The 22,257-nt window shown below is 37.1% G+C and overlaps 1 protein-coding gene across 3 annotated transcripts in view; it reads left to right on the forward strand.

Moving 5' to 3' along the window:
• EXOC6B (exocyst complex component 6B) overlaps positions 1–22,257 on the forward strand; it is a 577,176-nt gene that overhangs the window by 32,560 nt on the left and 522,359 nt on the right. Inside the window, exon 2 of one of the 3 annotated variants that reach the window (XM_046661414.1) lies at positions 22,000–22,169. The exons of the other annotated variants lie outside the window; for them this stretch is intronic. The gene's annotated coding sequence lies outside the window, so the exon portion shown is untranslated. The remainder of the gene's footprint in view (positions 1–21,999; positions 22,170–22,257) is intronic. 3 annotated transcript variants of the gene reach the window in all.

Raw genomic sequence — 22,257 nt, forward strand, 5'->3', positions numbered from 1 at the left:
ATAGATAGAAAGAGGTAAGGTGACAGTTTTAAGAGCATTGTCCAGAGACAGTTTTAGACTTCATAAAGGCAAGGGTGGACTATAGTAACCTTGAGACTCATGTCAAACTCTGCATTTCATATAAGAGAGTAGACTGAGGTCCAGAGAGGTGAAGTGAATTGCTTGAGATTACAAAGATTAGTTGGTTGGAGAGTTTGGATTTAATCTAGATTCTCTAACCCAAATCTGGTGACTTTTCTCCTTAACTGTGGCTGTTGGCAAAGTATTTTGTTTTGGCTATAGTTTATATGGTTTTGAGTTTACGGTAATTTTTCCTAGTGATGCTATATTGGAATGATTTCTTGAGAGAGTCCTTAAATTTGTGTTTTTTTTTAAAAGTTAGTCTTTTCCCTTTAATCCATCTCCAACTTCTCCTCTTATCCAACTTCTAGACTATTTCATCCTTACTCTGCTTTTGTGTTCTTCTATCCAGAGAACTTCTCTTATCTTTTTGTAAGCCTTTTTCCCACGTTGAACTTAAAAATAGTGGGAAGTTCTTCTTTGTGTCTAGATAGAGTATCTTCATTTTCTGAGGGGATTGGAGAAAAAAGGGACATTTTTGTCAGGACTAGGCAGAGGTCTAGCAAGAAACTAAGACATATTTTATAAACAGCTATTCCCTTGTCTCTTCAGAAGACCATTCTTGCTGAGGAAGAGGACCAGATTAATGCTGCTTGGTTAGTTTGGGAAGTGATGAACCAAAGAAAATCATGGAGTGGTCACTGATGTCATTGGCTTCAGGCATGATGATTCCAGTTTTGGGATTTCCAGGGGAAGCTATTCCTTTGACCCTCATTTTACCCCTCTCATTCCTTATATCTAAAGGCCCCTCCCTCAGTTAAAAGTCCTCCCAGAGGCTTCATTTATCTCCTCTGTACCTACCCTCCTGAGAAGTACTGTAGCCAGGATATTGTACAGCACTAATTATGTTCGTTTAGGAAGTTTACTTTGTAATATAGCCTTATTCCCTTATAAATTATCTCCTCTTTTATGGGAACTCTCCTCCTGTGGTTTAAGTGAAATTGCTTCTGGTTGCAAATTGAGCTAGTTGTCTCCTGTGGCAGTAGACACCAGTGGGGATACCTGAGAGATCTGTTCCTCCAAATCTTGATGTTGACTATATAGAGTGACATATGGGTTGTGCCTGGTAGAGGGCCTGTGTATACTGGTAGTATCAAGATTTATTGGATAGGAAGATGGTTTTTTTGGATTAGGTCTCTGATTGAGGAGGTGCTAGGGGGAAGTGAGGAAGTGAGGGGGATACAGAGCTGTGAAAGTGGGGGTGAAGAGAGAGATTAATTCGCTAAACAAATAATTATTTATTGCCTAATGTGTGTTCAGAATAGAAAGATGAATAAAATATGATCCCTGTTCTTGAAGAGCACATTGTTTAGTGGGGAAGAAGATTATAAGCATCTGATTATGATATAATATGATTAGTGTATGTGTTTGTAAGAGAGGAAAGATAAAATAGTAATTAATTCTTTGAAGTAGAGGTACTTTTTGAGCTGAATCTGAGATAGCGAATTCAAAATTATTTTTAAGTAAGGAGGTATATTAATTTTCTATGGCTGCTTTAACTAATAACCATAAATTTGCGTTGTCTTAAGCCAACAAATTTGTTGGCTTAAGACAACGCAAATTTATCATCTTACAGTTCTATAATTCAGAAGTCTGATGTGAGTCTCACTGAGCTGAAATCAAGGTGTCAGCAGGGCTGTGTTCCTTCTGGAGGCTGTGGGGAGAATCTGTTTCTTTGCCTTTTCCGGCTTTTGGAGGCTGTCTGCATTCCTTGGCTTGTGGCCCCCTTCCTCCATATTCAAAGCAACAGAGCGTCACTGACCCTGCGTCAATCATCATAATCTCTTTCTCTGAGTCCCTTCTTCCTCTCTCTCCGACTTGTCAAAACCCTTGTGAGTATATTTGGTCCACCTGGATAATCTAGATTAATCAACCTGTCTCATAGTTGATTATCAACTTCAGTTCCACCTGCAACCTCAATTCCCCTTTGCCACCTAATCTAATAATTCACAGGTTCTGGACATTAGGATGTGGACATCTTTGGGGCACCATTATTCTGCCTATCACAGGAGAGGATAGTTTTTATGTCACTTCCCTGTTTAAAAACTTAGTTAACTTATTGCTTGCAAAGAGTTCTTCTTTTTTGGGAGGAGGAACCAGAATCCAAATGTGATAAAACATATGATTCCTTTCTTCAAAATAATCATCACACAGACATTTTGTAGTAGTTTTGGGAGGACTCCTTAGAAGCCTTGCCTGGCTTTTAAGGGCTTTACAGTCTAGTTTTAGCCTAATGTCTGGTTCTCCTCTTTTCCCAACCCCGTCTCCCAACCCCAGTAACCTGTCTTTCTAGCCCAGTGCATCTCAGACCTGTCTGTACCTCAGGAACATCTGTGAAATGGTATAAAATTATGTGCCCAAGACTCCTCCCCTTTCCAGCCTGGGTTGAGAAGCACTGATGTGGCTACACTGGACTAATTGTTAGTCCTAGAGAATTTCATCTCTCTCCTTTCCTCTTCTCACCTCCGTTGGATAAATTCCTAGTATTTTTTCAGAGCCCAGGTGAGATGTCTCTTCTGTGATGTTTTCCTGACTCAGTTCTTATTAGAACTTCTCTGTTATTTCTCTTCTACTTATATTTCACACTTTTTATATTTCTGTTATAGTAATTAGCTCATTATGTTTAGTTGTTCACATTTGTTTCTTGAACAGGTTATGAATTCCTTGTTTCTAGCACCTACTGTGGTAACTGAGTCATGGTAGGTACTCAGTGTTTATTATCAAATAACAGTCACTGAACTCATCTGCTTATGGTTAGGTCGTATCTATCAGCACCTTCTCTAGGAAGTGAACAGAGGAAATAGAAATTTATAAAGTAGTAGGAAATGATTAAAGTGTTTCTTCATTATTAGAGAACTTTATATGAATAAACTTTCTTTTTCTGTTGTTGCTCCACGTCTCACCAAAATATCTGAGTGGTATTCACCAAATTTCAAGATTACATTTAGGATTGTTTGACATTCACTTTGGGGAGCACTGGAGGGAGGGTCACCTCAAAGCCAGGCAGTTACCATTCTAGAGCAGCTGATACTGAATTAGGTTAAGAGGCCCATGTGACTGCCACTTTGGAGAGTCATACCAAACATACTCAAACATAGACAGAGAAACAGTGGTTTCAAATGTGAGCTCCAAATCAAAAGTCAGAAGGCAGGTTGTCTGTGTTTGGTCAAAATTGAACTGCTTTTCACAAGGGCAGCTCTGTATAGCATGTGACAGGATTTCTCTATATGACGGTTAATGAGTTTACTGAGTAACATGGCAGTGGTTAGTGGGAGGGCAATTGTTCATAAATTTGTATTCATCTCTCATTCCTAATACTGAGAAGCAGTCTTTTACTAGTGGACATCTCCCTTTTGGAATGCGATTTAGAGCGGCTGCTGCCGCACGGTGTCTCCAGTGGAGAGATTGAGGCTGAGTTTTAGTTTCCTCAACATTCCCTTCTCTTCTATTTTATTAATATGTCTTACATACTATGTATGAACTTTTTGCCCATGTCATATTTGTTGTTCTACAAACAAATTATTCTGGCATCTTCTTTTCTCTCTTCTTTCTAGTTCAAATCTTTACCTTCTCACTGGCCAAAGGGGCTCACCTCCCGGTTGAATTATCTTCCTTTAGTAGTTTTTCCTGAAGCTCTACTTAACAGCTTCCTCTTATATCTCATTGACCTGTTTGTAAGGATTGTCCTTTCAGCTATTTTCTACCTGACAACCATACCCACTCTTCAAGGCCCACTTCAAATGTCTGTCATCTCTTGTTTTCTAACTTGTTCAGGTGGTTAAGTAGTTCATTTTCTAAAGAGCATTGCTCATACCTCTGTTACAGAATTTATCATTTTATTCTTACTTGTCAGTTCTTCCTTCCCCTAAAGACTAAACATTTTACCCTTCTGTGAGTTTTATATTTGGAACCAGTGCATCATAGAAATATTTGGGTTGAGTGAGGAGTAGGTCTTTATTTTCTAAAGTTACTATATTATAAATGCAGCCTGTTCTTAGGCAGATCAGTTTTAGGAAAGAGTATGTTTGGAAGTTATGGATCTGAAATTGGATTCTTGAGAAACTAAATGCCCACTTACAATTTCGAAAGTCTTTGTGTAGGTCTGTGTTTGTTTGAAGATCCACTGCCCTAAAGAAATGCTTTTGGATTTACATCAGCTTACATGTAAAGGAAATGGTCACAGCACCAATGTACATAATAGCGAAAACAGTTCAGATGTCCAAAAACAATAGGATTGATAACTTAATTACTATGCATGTCATACGGTAGAATGTTATACAGTAATGAAAATGGAGGGGCTGGCCCAGTGGTGCAGCAGTTAAGTTCGCACGTTCTGCTTTGGCGGCCCGGGGTCTGCCAGTTTGGGTCCCCGGTGTGGACATGCCATGCTATGGCAGGCATCCCACATATAAAATAGAGGAAGATGGGAACGGATATTAGCTCAGGGCCAGTCTTCCTCAGCAAAAAGAGGAGGCTTGGCAGCAGTTGTTAGCTCAGGGCTGATCTTCCTCAAAATAAAAAAAAAAAAAGAAAATGGATGAGCCATAAGTAAGATAGAAAACATAGATTCTTCTCATTATTTATATAATATTGAAAGAAACAGGACACAAAAGAATGCAATCTATATTCCCTTTGTATAATATTCAAGAATAGGCAAAACTAACCAATATTGTTTATAGACGCATACATATATGGTAAAATAGAAAGAAGAGCAAGGAAATGGTTATCACACACTCACAGTAATGGTTACCTGAGGGAGAAGGAATGAGGTAGTGATTGGGGAGGGATACTTGGTACGGCAAAACTAACAATGATTCTGGTAACCAAGTGACTTTGGGCAAATTATCTAACCTCTTAGCCTCAGTTTCTTTGACTGTGAACTGGAATGATATAACCACCTTATGAAAGTTGTAAGGATTAAGTGAGATATAAACTATGTAAAGCAGTTAGCTCAGTGTCTGCCTAGTAGGAAACACTAAATAAATGATAATATTTTCCTTATTATGTTGTGTCTCTCACCGTGACTTAAAGCAGATACCTATAGTTAGGGTTTTGGTAGAGAAGGTAAAGTTCAAAAAAGTGAGTGAAATTAGAATAAGAAGAAAATCCAGAAATAATGATAGCGACAAGGAAATTACATTTGGGTGCTACTGCTACTTTGTGTCATATGCCTTGCTAGTTGGGCATATTATTTTATTTAATCTTCAAAATAACTCTGAGACTAGATTCCGTTATAGGAGCCAGAGTAAACCCATACCTTATAGCTTAGGTGCCATTATCACCATTGTACATCAGATCGGTTAGGTAACTTTCCCAGGGTTCTACAGCTAGTAAGTGATAGAGCTGGAATTTGAATCAAGGTATTTTTTTCACTTCTATTACTAATGATTAAGTTTGACTTGAAAGTTACCAGAAAATAGCAGTTGGTCTGCATTCAGTGTACTTGTAATTACTTTCAGAAGTATTTAACTGAGATGTACCCTGAGAAAGTTCTGTTGAAGAAAATTAGATTGTATCCATTTCCGGAGAGGAACTCCATTTTCTATGACTAGGCAACAGAATCTGGTTAAACTAATTCAGTTTATTCCAGGCCTCCTTGATTAATTCTAGTTTAACAGGATCTAGTCTGAAATGCTGAAGCTGGAATTTTGGGAAATTATTTGGAACCTAAATTTCAGTGAATTCAAGATTACAGACAAAAAATTACTGTGCTGGAGTACATCTCATGTTGATTTATTGTTTGTTCACTGCCTTTGATGTTTACTGTGGTGAAGCCAGATTTGATAGTTTGCAGTCAGATTTACAGTATACCCGAAAGATTAAAAAGATGACTTCATCAAGGATTGCTTATCCACTAGGTGTTGAAGATATATATTCTTTGGGTGTTGACTCCTTCCCAGCTGTATTTGTTCTCTCATCGTTATTATTTGTTAATAAGCGTTTATGTAGCCCTTGGTTTAAAATTTATTTTTAATGGGCCTATTTTCAGTTCAGAAAGTATGCTTAGTATTGCTTTCAACTTAAGCACATAAAGTTAAAGTGGCTTTTAAAAACCACCCAGAAAGGTTGTAGTGATAGCAAGATGTATATCCCCAGCTCCAGATTGCTTGTTAGTGCTAATAGTAATCCTCTAGACTCTTATTTTGTTTTCTGCTGAGCGGTTTTAGAGTAAAATGGACTGCTTTTGTCTTGCCTCCTAAGAAAGGACATATGAACAGTTTTTTTTTTTTACTATATTTAGCTTTAAAATTTTAGGAGGCCAGAGTAAGCTGAAAGCATACTTTTTTATGGGACTGCTTTAGGTCCCAGAAACTATTTCAGAGAGCTTTTAATAAGCTAATTATCGCGCTTTTTAAAAAGTTCCCATTTTTACATTAAGTTTTTTCCTATTAAAGAGCATATTGTGGATTAGGTCACCTTCTGCACTTGAAGTACTCATGGGATACTAAGTACAAAATTCTTTTTTTTTTAAAGGTTGGCACCTGAGCTAACAACTGTTGCCAATTTTCTTTTTTTTTTAATTGCTTTTTCTCCCCAAATCCTCCCAGTACATAGTTGTATATTTTAGTTGTGGATCCCTCTAGTTGTGGCATGTGGGATGCTGCCTCAGCGTGGGCTAATGAGTGGTGCCATGTCCTCGCTCAGGATCCGAACCAGCGAAACCCTGGGCCACCGAAGCGGAGTGCATGAACTTAACTGCTCGGCCATGGGGCCGGCCCCGGAATTATTTTCTTATTTCTACTTAGGTGAAAAAAACCCCTCTTTTGCTATTCAGGTTGTACAAACTTGCTACTTACTGCTTCTACCTTACTATTTCTTTTTCTTAGGTTTATTTGATTGCACTCAGTATTTTCCTTCTTGGATTTAAGATTTTAAAGAATTATCTCAGTAAAGGTTCCTACTGCTCCCTTGGAGTTGCGGGTGTTGTTTGTGATGGAGGCTGAGCATACACTCAACAGACCAGTCTGTTTCAACTGACTGTATTAGAGAGCAAGGGGGTTTATGGCTATTGGATGGAAATTCCTTTTCCTCATTAGCACTCTGCCCTTCCTTTGAGTGTGGCAGCTTTAGGGGGATCTGTGAACATAAAGGTAGATTGATATAAGACTTGGTAAAAATTTATAAAGAGAGAAAAAAATCAGAGAAGCTTTGCTTTCTATTAACTAGGTGGTGTAAATAGTAAATTCTTTTTTTCTGAACTCTGGGAGTGTTAGTGTATGGGTGTGTCAAGTTCTGCCACCCTGCCCTCTGCTGCCAAGGTTTTTTTTTTTTTTCTTTTTTTTAAAGATTGGCACCTAGGCTAACAACTTTTGCCAATCTTTTTTTTTTTTTAAGGATTGGCACCTGGGCTAACAACTGTTGCCAATCTTTTATTTTTCCCTGCTTTGTTTCCCAATCCCCCCCCAACCCCCCGTACATAGTTGTATATCTTAGTTGCAGGTCCTTCTAGTTGTGGGATGCGGGACGCCGCCTCAACGTGGCCCAACCAGTGGTGCCATGTCCGCGCCCAGGATCTGAACCCTGGGCCGCCACAGTGGAGCACACGAACTTAACCACTCGGCCACGGAGCCAGCCCCTGCTGCCAAGGTTTTATTAAGAAAAATTCCTCGTTTACAGAAAAATGAAAAGAACAACCACCTAGATTCAATAATTAATTATTAAGACTTTCCATATTTACTTTATCTATACACATTTCCTTCTTTGGGTGTAAAATTGACTTTTTATTATATAATTGGGAGAAGATTAAGTTTGGTATCATCAGTTAATAGTTCTGATTTTCACATTCGCCTGAAAGGTAGAACATTTTGACTTCTGAGTCATAAAATGAAGCAGTTTTCTTTCTGATATTAATGCTAATCATGATAAAAACATTAAATATGTATTCACACCCACCTTTTAGGAACTTCGAGGCATAACTAAAATGAAGAAGGAGGAGACTTATATCATTAATTCACACTCAGCTCAGAAGATGTTGAGTTGTTGTCAAGAACCCCGGTGTTTCCAGGCTGTACCTCAACAAGCTAATCACACACACACCCATGTTAGTCTCTCTCCCAAACTTTTTCATCATATATTCCCTGGAGGTGGGGATAAAGTAGGGAGAGGAAGGGTAGAAAGAAACTAGCATTTATTGATTAGAGCTAGATGTATTATATATGTTAACTCATTTAATAATAATGTTATAGATATTAGTATCCCCATTTTATAGTTGAGGAGACTGAGGTTCAGATAAGTTAAATAATTTGCCCAAAGTCACATACTGGTGGTAAGTAGAGAAGAAGTTTTTTTTTGAGGAAGATCAGCTGTGAGCTAACGTCTGCTGCCAAGCCTCCTCTTTTTGCTGAGGAAGACTGGCCCTGAGCTAACATCCGTGCCCATCTTCCTCCACTTTATATGTGGGACCCCTGCCACAGCATGGCTTGCCAAGCGGTGACATGACCACACCCAGGATCTGAACCGGCGAATCCTGGGCCACTGAAGTGGAACGTGCGAACTTAACCGCTGCGCCACTGGGCCGGCCCCAGAAGTTTTTTTTAATTAAAAAAAAATCTGTTATTTTCAGGTCACTGTGATGACAGTACATCAGGTACATTTGAATTAAGGATCTCAGGTGAAAAATGTTGCTTTTAACATTTTATAGTTGGGTAAATTATTTAAGTCTCACATGATTGTCAATCTGTGTGGGACCTGTCAATACTGCTTCTTAGAAGATAGTTGACAAAGATCTTAATTTCTTTGGGATTTCAGGGGGCTTGATAGTGCTAAGTGCAGAACTTGTAGTCATGTTTTCTGCTTTTGCTCATCCTGATAAAAAAGCAGTGGAAAATTGCAGGGTAAACCAGCCTAAATACAGCTGATTTCCACCATGTCAGCATTCTCAGAAGAGATGGTGCCAAACGTGGCACCACACCCACAATCAGCCAGGCACAGCCCATGAAAGAGCCTAGGTCAGGAATTCAGTGGAGAGCTTGTGACTCACCCCAGGATCCTGGAGAAAAAGCTAATGTGAAGATCAAAGGAGGAAACTCAAGTAAAGAATGCTCAGGGTTCTGCCAGTAGTAGCACTAGGAATATGAGAGATTCTTGATGTTCTTGAAGGATATGTGTGTTGTTAAGAATTGCCAGTTCCAGAACATTGCTGATTGAAAGGTTGATGCTAGGTAGTTTGTTAGGCTCATGCACAGGCTAAATGACTAGCCTTCACATTCAACTTAACACCAGTATTTGTACTAGATATTTTTAATAATAATAGCAGTTACCATTTATTGAGTATTTTATTTGTGCTAGGTCCTATCCTAAGCAGTTTTACACATATTAATTCATTTAATACTCACAACAACAACCCTATGGGGTAGATGAAGAAACAAGTTCAGACAGGTTGAATAATGCAGAGATCATGGCTAGGCAAAGGAACTGGAATTTGAACCTAGGGATTCTTTGCTCTTGACTGATGTGCTATATCAAAACCATTATGCTATATTAGGAAAACACTGTAAGGTAGGTGTTATCTCAGCCCTTTTATAAATTATGTTTTTAAGATCATGCTTGAACAGGAACAATGTGAATATTAAGTATTAGAAAACTCTTTTAGTCATGTCTCTTTTACTCAAATGGCTTGATGGGTTTGATGAGTCTTCCTTTTAGTCTTGAATTTGTAGTGCCATGTCTCTGAAATTAGACTAGTAATCTCTTTCTGGGTCTTAACTAGAACCTTCTGGAAGTTTGTATTATAATTAAAAGTAAATTATAATCTTAAATTTTCCTTAAAACTGTCTCTTATGGAAAATAAGAAAAAAGAAACCAGTCTGTAACCTAGTAGTTGGAGAAACAAGACATACATACATGAAATGATAGCACGTACTATAGCATAATTCAAACATGTATGGAGCACTTATATTCCAGACACTGTATTTGACACCCAGGATAAAACAATAATGAATAAAATGCTATCCCTCAAGAAACACTCAAACTATCAGAGGAGACTGGCACAAACAACCATAATACAATATAATGAATGCTCTTGATAAAGATTTTTATAAAGTCTATCCTGATAAGAAATAATTGTTTCTGCTTTAAGGAGAGATCAAGGATGGCTTCATTGGAGAAGTCATTTAAACTGTTGGCTGCCAGAGAGTACTTAGAGCTAAATTTGTGGTTCACTTTCAAAAAAGATATATGCATCTTGTGTATCATCTTCACTTCTGGCTTTGTCTTAGCTTGCTGCCCTTTGTACTGATTGCTCTCCTATTTTTAATTTTATTTAATGTTACATTGTTTTTACCTTTATATGTCACTTTAAATCCATAAACTAGTTAACAAACACAAAACAGAGAAACCAAAAGTACTTTCATTCATCATTCAAGTATTTATTGAACCACTTCATAAGGCCTAGTACTAAGTCCCATGGAATATACAAAGATAAATAATACATAATGTCTGTCCCAAGGAGATTGAATTTGTTAATGAAGAAAACACTAGGGGCCAGCCCGGTGGTACAGCAGTTAAGTGTGCACATTCCACTTCTTGGTGGCCCAGGGTTCGCCAGTTTGGATCCCGGCTGCGGACATGGCACCACTTGACACGCCATGCTGTGGTAGGCATCCCACATATAAAGTAGAGGAAGATGGGCAGTATGTTAGTTCAGGGCCAGTCTTCCTCAGTGAAAAGAGGAGGATTGGCAGCAGTTAGCTCAGGGCTGATCTTCCTCAAAAAAAAAAAAATAAAATAAAACACTAAATATAAGAAGAGGTTAGGGAGTGACGTCAGCATCATGGCAGAGAGAGCTGTTTCCTTTGTCTCTCTCCCCGTGAGTTACAACTAAATGGGCATTCAGTAACCAAGAGAGCATTCCCACACAACACAACAGGACACCTGAGAGATCTATGCAGCTATACATCTGAAGGTGGGTGAACTGGATCCCTGGGAAGCAGTGGAACTAGGTGAGCCCCCCCTACTCCTCCCTGGCAGCAGCAAGCCAGGTCATGGAGCCTCTCATAGTGGCCAGGAGCAACTATAAGAGGAGGTGAGGACAGCCTGGCATGGTGGCCTGGATTGGTAACCTGGCTTGTGGAACGCCCGCCCTGCCATGGTGGCCCTGATCATGGGAACACTCCACACTGAGTGGCAGTGGCCCACCCCTGTGAAGGAGCCCCACTCACCAAACACAGCAGCTCAGCCAAACCACCCCCAAGCACAGGGCTGGCCTGTGCCTGTGCAACCCGCCTGCTGAGCAAAGAAGCCCTGTCCCCATGAGATCAACCTGCTGAATGGCTGTGGCCTGCCTGTACAAATGCAGGGCAGCTGTACCCACACAATTTCCAGCAGATGGGGTGGAAACACAGCTCCTGCTCCTCCCAAGCAGTGGCAGGTGGAATCTGTGACTTGATAATACCACAAATGTGCCAGTAAAGGATCAGTTCATCAAACGCCATGAAAAACTACAGTAACACTTCAGAGCAGGAGGAAAATGACAAGTCTCCAAAAAACATTCCTGAAGTCACAAATTTATGGAATAAATGACAGAGAACTCAAAACCGTGGTCATAAAGAAACTCAATGAGTTACAAGAAAACTCAGAAAGACAGTTCAGTGATCTCATGAATAAAATTAATGAACAGAAGGAATACTTCACCAAAGAGGTTGCAGCCCTTAAAAAAAACTATACAGAAATTCTGGATATGAAGAATACAATTAATGAGATAAAAAATTTTCTGGAAACCATAAAAAATAGAGCTGATCTTGTGGAGGACAGAATTAGTGAATTAGAGGACAGGAATCTAGAAATGCTTCAGGTGGAAGAGAGAGAGAACTAAGATTTAAAAAAAATGAAATTCTTTGAGAAATATCCAACTCAATTAGGAAAAGCAACATAAGGATTATAGGATTCCAGAGGGAGAAGACAGGGAGAAAGAAGCAGAGAGCTTGTTCAGAGAAATAATAGCTGAGAACTTCCCAAACCTAGGAAAGAAACTGGACTTACAAGTACATGAAGCCAATAGAACTCCTAATTACATCAATGTAAAAAGGCCTTCTCCAAGGCATATAATACTAAAACCGGTAAAAGTCAATGACAAAGACAAAATATTAAGGGTAGCAAGGCAGAAGAAAATAGCCCACAAAGGAACCTCTGTCAGGCTTTCAGTGGATTTTTCAGCAGAAACATTACAGGCTAGGAGCGAATGGAATGATATATTCAAAATACTGAAAGACAAAAACTTTTGGCCAAGAATACTCTATCCAGTGAAACTATCCCTCAGGTATGATGGAGAAATAAAAGGTTTCTCAGATAAACAAATGCTGAGGGAATTCATTGCCACTAGACCTGCCTTACAAGAAATGATGATGGAAGTCCTCCTACGTGAAACAAAAAGGCAAAGATTTACAAAGCTTTGAGCTAGAAAATAAATAGACAGGCAGAATCATAAAATTGATGCTCTCTATCAGAACAGGTTAGCAAATGCTTAAATATAACAGAAAAGTTAAAGGGAAGAAAGCATCAAAAATAACTATAAACACTTCAATTTAGTCAGAAAATCACAACACAAAAAAGAATAATTTGTGACAACAGTAACTCAGAAGGGAAAGAGGGAAAGGTGGAACCTGCTTAGGCTAATGGAGATAAGAAGCTGTCAGAAAATAGACTATCTCATCTATGAGATCTTTTATACAAACCTCATGGTAACCAGTGAATAAAACAGAGCAGAGCCACAAATTGTAAATAAATAGAGAACTTAGAAAACCATCACAGAAAACCACCAAACTGAAATGGCAGTCAGAAATACAAGGGAAAATAAACAATGGAAGGATAGAACAACTGGATAACAAGAGGTAAAATGGCAGTATTGGGCCCTCATATATCAGTAATCACTTTAAATGTAAATGGATTGAATTCTTCAATCAGGAGACACAGAGTGGCTGGATGGAATAAAAAGCAAGACCGAACAATATGCTGCCTCCAGGAAATACATCTTAGCTCTAAAGACAAACATAGGCTCAGAGTGAAGGGATGGAAGATGATACTCCAAGCAAATGGCAATCAAAAGAAAACAGATGTTGCCATGCTTATATCATAGAAAGCAGATTTCAAGATAAAAAAGACAATGAGAGACAAAAAGGGGCAGTGTATTGATAAAGGAGACATTCTACCAAGAGGACATAACACTTATGAATATATATGCACCTAACACAGGAGCACCAAACTATATAAAGCAACTATTAGCAGATCTAAAGGAAGAAATTGACATCAACTCTGTAATACTTGGGGACCTGAACACCCCACTTACATTAATGGATAGATTAGCCAGACAGAAATTCAACAAGGAAACAGTGGCCTTAAATGAAATACTAGGTCAGATAGACTTGCTGTATATATATATATAGAACATTCCATGCAAAAATAGAATACACATCCTTCTTAAGTGCACATGGAACATTCTCAGAGATAGACCATATGTTGGGAAACAAGGCAAGCCTCAGTAAATTTCAGAATATTGAAATCATAACAAGCATCTTTTCCAACCACAATGCTATGAAACTACAAATCAACTACAAGAAAAAAGGCTGGGAAAATCACAAATATGTGGAGACCAAACAACATGCTGCTGAACAACCATTGGATAAATGAAGAAATCAAAAAATACCTGCAGACAAATGAAAATGAAAGGACAACATAGCAACTCTCATGGGATGCAGCAAAAGCAGTTCTAAGAGGGAAATTTATAGCAATATGGGCCCAGCTCAACAAACAAGAAAAATTTCAAATCATCTACCTTAAACTGCACCTAGCAGAACTAGAAAAAGAGGAACAAGCAAAGCCCAAAGTCAGCAGGAGGAGGGAATTAATAAAAATTAGAGCAGAAATAAATGAAACAGAAACTGAAAAAGTAGTAGAAAGGCTCAATGAAACTAAGAGCTGGTTCTTTGAGAAGATAAACAAAATTGACAAACCTGTAGCCAGACTCACTAAGAAAAAAAGGGAGATGGCTAAAACAAATAAAATTAAAAATGAAAGAAGAGAAATTACATCAGATACCACAGAAATAAGGATTATAAGAGAATACTATGAAAAACTATATGCCAACAAATTGGATACCCTAGAAGAAATGAATAAGTTCTTAGACTCATACAACCTCCCAAAACTGAATCAATAAGAAATAGAGAAGCTGAATAGACCAATCACAAATACAGAGATTGAAACAGTAATCAAGACCTCCCAAAAAACAAAAGTCCAGAACCAGATGGTTTCTCTGGAGAATTCTACAAAACATTCAAAGAAGATTTAATACTTGTTCTTCTCAAACTGTTCCAAAAAATTGAAGAAGATGGAATGCTTCCTGACTCATTTTATGAGGCCAACATAACCCTGATACCAAAACCAGACAAGGACAATGCAAAGAAGGAAAATTACAGGCCCATATCACTGATGAACATTGATGCCAAAATCCTCAACAAAATATTGGCAAACAAATACAGAAATACATTAAAAGGATCATATACCATGATCAAGTGGGATTTATACAAGGGACACAGGAATGGCTCAACATCTGCAAATCAATCAATGAGATACACCACATTAACAAAATGAGGAATAAAAATCACATGATCATCTCAATAGATGCAGAGAAAGCATTCGACAAGATCCAACATCCATTTATGATAAAAACTCTCAATAAAATGGATATAAAAGGAAAGTACCTCAACCTAATAAAGGCCACATATGACATACCCACAGCCAACATCCTACTCAGTGGGGAAAAACTGAAAGCCATCTGTTTGAGGACAGGAACAAGCAAAGTAGTGGGGGTTTTGGCCAGAGCAATTAGGCAAGAAAAAGAAATAAAAGCTATCCAAATTGGAAAAGAAGTAGTGAAATTCTCACTGTTTGCAGACTGCATGATTCTCTATATAGAAAATCGTAAAGAACCTCCGGAAAACTATTAGAAATAATCAACATCTACAGCAATATTGCAGGGTGCAAAATCGACAAAAATTAATTGCATTTCTATATACTAATAATGAACTAGAAGAAAGAGAAGTCAAGAATAAAATCCCATTTATAATGCAACAAAAAGAATAACATATCTAGGAATAAATTTAACTGATGAGGTGAAAGACCTATACATTGAAAACTGTAAGACATTATTGAAAGAAATTGAAGACGACATAAAGAAATGGAAAGATATTCCATGTACATGGACTGGAAGAATAAACATAGTTAAAATGTCCATATTACCTAATCAATCTACAGATTCAATGCAATCCCAATCAGAATGCCAATGACGTTTTTCACGGAAATAGAACAAAGAATCCTAAAATTTATGTGGGGTAAGAAAAGACACTGAATAGCTAAAGCAGTCCTGAGAAAGAAGCACAAAGCTAGAGGCATCACAATCCCTGACTTGAAAACATACTACAAAGCTATAGTAATCAAAATGGCGTGATACTGGCACAGAAACAGACACACAGATCAATGGAAAAATACTGAAAGCCCAGAAATAAAACTACACGTCTATGGACAGCTAATCTTCAACAGAGGAACCAAGCACATACAAAGGAGAAAGGAAAATCTCTTCAATAAATGGTACTGGGAAAAGTGGACAGCCACATGCAAAAGAATGAAAATAGACTATTATCTTTCACCATACACAAAAATTAACTCAAAATCTATTAAAGACTTTAATGTAAGACCTGGAACCATAAAACTCCTCGAAGAAAATATAGGCAGTGCACTCTTTGACATCAGTCTTAGCAGCATCTTTTCAAGTACCATGTCTACTCAGACAGGGGAAACAAAAGAAAAAAATAAATGGGACTATATCAAACTAAAAAGCTTTTGCAAGGCAAAGGAAACCATGAACATAACGAAAAGACAACCCACCACCTGGGAGAAAATATTTGCAATCATATATCCAAGGGGTTAATCTCCAGAATGCATAACTCATACAACTCAACAACGAAAAGGCAAATAACTCAATCAAAAAATGGGCAGAGGATCTGAACAGACATTTTCCAAAGAAGATATATAGATGGCCAGCAGGCACATGAAAGGTTGTTCAACATCACTAATTATTAGGCAAATGCAAATCTGAACTACAATGAGATATCGCCTTATTACTGTCAGAATTGGCTATACATATTGGCAAGACAAAAACTAGCAAATCTTGGAGAGGGTGTGGAGAAAAGGGAAAGTGTGCATTAGTGGGAATGCAAAGTGGTGCAGCCAGTATGGAAAACAATATGGAGATTTCTCAAAAAATTCAAAATAGAACAACTATATGATCCAGCTGTCCCACTACTGGGTATTTAAAGAACATGAACAATTCAGGGTTAAGATATAATATCTTAGGGAACTGAATCCTTCAGATTTCTTAAAGCACTTTCATCCTGTATAAAGTGTTCTGAAGATACACAGGAGAAAAAATAGAACAATAACAACATCAAAAAATGCTACAGAAAATCCCTGTATAATCAAGTTATTTTGTAAAGTGTTGGAAGAACTCGTTCTTGTAATCCTGTTTTGCTTTAGTGAAAGAAATGATTTAAACTTTTCACTTGTTTTGATTTTATTGGTATAGAGGCATTTGTAAATTTGGAAAATCCAGTTTATTTCAGGCATATTTTTGTTGTTTATTAAGCTATTAATTATTCCTTTTCTCTTGGAGTTTATAATTTAATAATGCAGCATGTTACATATAGACCACTTTTTAAGAAGAAACAGGATAGAAATAATTTTTGCCTTTTTTCTGATTATGAACATAATACATATTTATATTAGTTGGGACTGGGGTTGCAAGTGACAGTAACTCAGTGTGAATTAATTTAAGCAAAACAGTTTAATTTATTAGCTTACTATGAGCAAGCATCTGAAGACATGGGGTGAAGCTGGTGTTAGGTAAAACTGCAACTTAGAACTCTTGTGTTGACCTGTTGTTAATGTGTTTTACATTTTTGACAAATGTTTTCTATGTAGTTGAAGAATACACAAATGTACACAAATACGCATGTAAAAAAGTTTTGTGTATATATAACATGTATATTTATAATGTTACATAATATGTATATTTTGTGTAGGGGCAGCAAATTATAATATGTACGTTGCTATCATATATATAGTACATATACTTTTTTTTATAGGCAGATAGAGAAATAAATGATTGTGGTATTCTGTGTCAGTATACTTACACCTTAATCATGCCTCTGTGCCTTGGCAAGTAATTTACCTTGTGATTCACTCTTTTCTAATGTAAAATGAAGATAATACTATGACCTTCTATCATGGGGTGATTTTGAGGTTAAGCAAGATAGTACATAAGAAGTATTTAGAACAGTCCTTTATAAATAGTAAAAATGGAATAAATGTTAGTTATAAATGCTATAATGTTTATATTATATTATGTATGTGTGCACTGCATATTTTATATCCCGTTAATATATAAACAGGTGCACATGACAATTTTCACTAATCCATTTGTTTTCTGTACTATGTTTTTGAACTTGAACACTTTCTAGAAAACTCACAAACTTAAAGAAGATAAACTCTGGGGGCTGGCCCTGTGGCTGAGTGTTTGAAGTTTACGTGCTCTGCTTCAGTGGCCCAGGGTTTGCCTGTTCAGATCCTGGGCACGGACCTATGCACTGCTCATCAAGCCATGCTGTGGCAGTATCTCACATAGAAGAATTAGAATGACCTACAACTAGGATATACAACCATGTACTGGGGCTTTGGGGAGCAGAAAAAAAAGGAGGAAGATTGGCAACAGATGTTAGCTCAGGGCCATTCCTCCTCACCAAAAAGCATACTTTAAAACAAAAAAAAAGACTTTGAAGTTCATCGGTGATCTTAAGTTTCCTCTGAAACATGGCAATTTGGGGAAAATGTTGAGTATGATAGTTTTTAACCCAGAGATGTGAGGTGTTCAGAAGGAAGGGGAGATCACTAATAGCAAATCTTAGTCATGATTTATAGTTCTTGGCCTGAATGTGTTGATTAATGAGATTAGTATATCCTTTTCCTGAATTAGAAAGATGACATTTTGGCATAACTCTCCATCAGTATATAAAATGTTTTTCATTACTAGTATGAAGCATGTTCCTACCTGTTAAGGCACTAAAGATTTCATTTTGTTTCTATTGTAGGCAGTACATTGTTCTAGAAAGAGCTGTCTGCAGACTAGGGTTTGAGTACTAGTTTTCTGAACCTCTAAAACAGAGATGACAACGATAGTACTTTTATGCTGTTTATCTCTCATGGTTATGTCATCTTGATGGATTGGCCATTTTATCATTATATAATGTCCTTTTTCTTTTGTAATTATTTTTGTGTTCAAGTTTATTTTGTCCACTTTTAAGTTTCTTTTGGTTTATCCAGCTAATCTTTTGGTTACTGTTTGTATGGTGTATCTTTTCCATCCTTTCATTTTCAACCTATTTGTGTCTTTGGCTCTAAAGTGAATCTCTTATAGAAAGCTTATAGTTGGATAGTTGGGTAATTTTTTTCTGATCCATTCTATCAATCTCTGCCTTTTAATTGGAGAGTTTAGTCTAGTTTCATTTATTGTAACTACTGATAAGGAGGGGTTTACTTTTGCCATTTTGCTATTTGTTTTGTGTGTCATATCTTTTTTGTTCCTCCAATTTCTCCATTACTATCTTCCTTTGTATTAGAATGGTGTCTTCTAGTGTGATATTTTGATTCCCTTCTATTTTCTTTTACTGTATCTTTTAAAGTTACTTTCTTTGTGGTTGTCCTGGGGATTACAATTAACATCTTAATTTATGACAATCTAGTTTGAATTAATACCAACTTGAATTCAATAATACACAGAAAGTTTGTTCCTGCTTAATTCCATTGTGCCTTTCTATTGTTGTCATAAATTACGTTTTTATACTTTGTGTGCCCATCAACATAGAGAGTTATTGTTTTGTGTACTTGTCTTTTAAATCATATAGGAAAAAGAGGAATTAGAAACCAAAAGTACATTAATATGGACATTTTTATTTACCTATGTAGTTAAACTTTGCTGGTGTTCTTTATTTCCTTGTGTTGATTTGAGTTACTGTCTTGTCATTTCAACCTGAAGGACTGCCTTTAGTGTTTCTTGTAGGGCAGGTTTATTAGCGACGAATTATTTCAGTTTTCATTTGTCCAGGAATGTCTTAATTTCTCCTCCATTTTGGAGGATAGTTTTGCCAGATAATAAATTCTTGGTTAACAGTTTTTTCATTCAGCACTTTGAATATGTCTTCTCACTACCTTCTAGGCTTCATGTCTTCTGGTGAGAAACTGGCTATTAATCTTACTGAGAATCCTTATTTCATGACAAGTTGCTTCTTGCTGCTTTCAACGTTCTGTCTTTTGACACTTTGATTATAATGTGCTTTGATGTTGATCTCTTTATCTTACTTGGAGTTTATTGAACTTCTTGGATTTGTGTATTCATGTCTTTCATCAGATTTTGGAAATTTTTGGCCATTATTTCTTCAAATATTCTTTCTGCTCCTTTCTCTCTCTCTTTCCTTTCCTTCTGGGACTTCCATAATCCATATGTTGGTATGCTTGATGGTATTCCACAGATCTCTTGGGCTGTTTCACTTTTCTTTTTTTTTGCTCCTCAGACTGGGTAATCTCAATTGACCTATCATCAAGGTAATTGATTATTTCTCTGTCTACTTACATCTACTGTTAAAACTCCTCTTGTGAATTTTCATTTCAATTATTGTTCTTTTCAACTTCAGAATTTCTGTTTGGTTTTTTTTAATAATTGTTATCTGTTTATTGATACTCTCTATTTGGTGAGACATCCTTCTCATGGTTTCCTTTAAGTCTTTGTCCATGTTGTCCTTTGGCTCTTTGAGCATATTTAAAATAGTTGATTAAAGTCTTTGTCTAGTAAATCCACTGTCTTAGTTTCTTAGGGACAGTTTCTGTTAATTTGTTTTTGCCTGTATATGGTCTGTGCTTTATTGTTTATTTTCATGCCTCATAATTTTTTGCTGAAAGCCCGACATTTTGAATATCATCACGTGATAACTTTAAAAATTGTTATCCTCCCTCTCAAGGTTTGGTTGTTGCTGCTTGTTGCAGTAGTTGTTTGTTTAGTGAATTTCCTGAACTAATTTTGTGAAGTCTGTATTCTTTATCATGTGTGGCCACTAAAGCCTCTGTTCCATTAGTTTAGTGGTCAGCTAATCATTTGACGGAGATTTCCCTTAAACTCCACTTCAGCTGTTTTTTCTTGATTAATCACTCCCTTGGTTGCTGCAAGCTTTTGGTTAGTTTCAGGAATTCTGAGAGTTGATTGTGACCATTTTTGCTAGTTTCTTCATTGTTTTTATGGAGGGATGAGCATTTGGAGTTTCCTACCCTGTCATTTTTGCTCCTGACTTTTGAGGAACCATGTTCTTTCATTCATACAATAAATATTTATCGAGTCCTTGCTATGTTCTAGGCACTGCTGGGGCTTGCACATATGCAGCATTCAACATACTAAGCTTCTTGGAGAACCCTGCAGGCAAGAGGGATAGAAAGCTAACATTCATTGATGCCTGTGAGCCTATTATATAGTATCTGATTTTTTGTTTTCATTTACAATTTCCTAATGATCAGAGTAGTCGAGCATCTTTTTTTATGTTTTATTTCCTCTGCTAACAATTGGAAACTCAAACTTTGTCCAGTGTGTTCTATTGGGTTGTTTGCTTTTACTTACTGATTTGTAGGGATCTTTATATATCAGGTATATTAATCTTTCATTGTATGTTTTGCAAATACATTTCTGAATTTTGCTTTTTGACCTAATTCATGTTGCAAATTCTTATACAGAACTTTAACATTTTGTTACAGTAAAAATCTACCAGTCTTTTTCTTTCATGCTTCTGAGTTTTATGTCTTGCTTACAAGGGCCTTCCTTACCTCTAAATTATAAAAACAGTATTCCAAATTTTCTTTAGATATCTGGTATTGATTTTTAAATTGAAATTTCTATTGAGATCGTTGTAGGTTCACATACAGTTGTAAGAAAAATACTAGAGAGATCCCGTGTACCCTTTACCCAGTTTCCCCCAGTGGTAATATTTTGTAGAACAGTGGTACAACATTACAACCAAGATGTTGACATGATACAAGCCACTGATGTTGTTGAGGTTTCTATGTTTTACTTATAGTCATTTGTGTGTGTGTATTTAGTCCTATACAGTTTCACCTCATGTAAGTTGGTGTGTTCATCACTATAGTCAATATACTAAACAGTTTTATCACCATAAGGATCCCTTGTATTGCCCTTTTTTGATCACATTCACCTCCTTGCTGCCCCACCCCCCCAACTCCTGGTAATCATTAATCTCTATTTTTGAAATTTTGCCGTTTTAAAATTATCTAAATGGATCATACAGTATGTAACCTTTTGGAATTGGATTTTCTTTTCACTCAGCATAATTCTCTGGAGATTCATCCAAGTTGTTGCATTTATTAATAGTTTTTCCTTTTTTATGGCTGAGTAGTATTCCACAATATGGATGTACCACTGTTTGAGCACTTACCTGTTGAAGGACATCTAGGCTGTTTTGAGTTTTTGGCTGAACTAAAACTTTTAGAGTTTCTTGAATGATAGGAGTGATAAGAGCATCTTTTGTTATTTTTAACAGGCCCCTTTGAACCATACCTGAATTTATGCTAATAGGATGACTCTTGGGGGGCCTCTAGATAGCTTTAGGATGGATACTGGTCACCAGAAAGACCAAGCCTTGATTAGAGAGTTGGAACTTTCAACCCCATCCCCCAACCTCTGGGGAGTAGAAAGGGGCTGGAGATTGAGTACAGTCACAAATGATTAGTGATTTAATCAATCATGGTTATATAGTGACACTGCCATAAAAATCTCTAAAGGACAGAGTTTGGAGAGCTTCTGAGTTGGTGAACCCATTCAAGTGTTGGAAGGATGTTGTGCCTGAAAAGTGCATCGAGCTCCACACACCCTCTTTCTCCCATACCTTGCTCAATGGATGTCTTCTGTTTGGCTGTTCCTGAGTTGTGTCCTTTATAATAAAACAATAACAGTAAGTAAAGTGTTTTCCTGAGTTCTGTGAGTTGTTCTAGTAAATTATTGAACCTGACTTCAGGGAGGGTACGCATGGGAATCTCTGA

Source organism: Equus quagga, chromosome 5 (genome assembly GCF_021613505.1).
Source record: "Equus quagga isolate Etosha38 chromosome 5, UCLA_HA_Equagga_1.0, whole genome shotgun sequence".
Taxonomy (NCBI): Eukaryota; Metazoa; Chordata; class Mammalia; order Perissodactyla; family Equidae; genus Equus; species Equus quagga.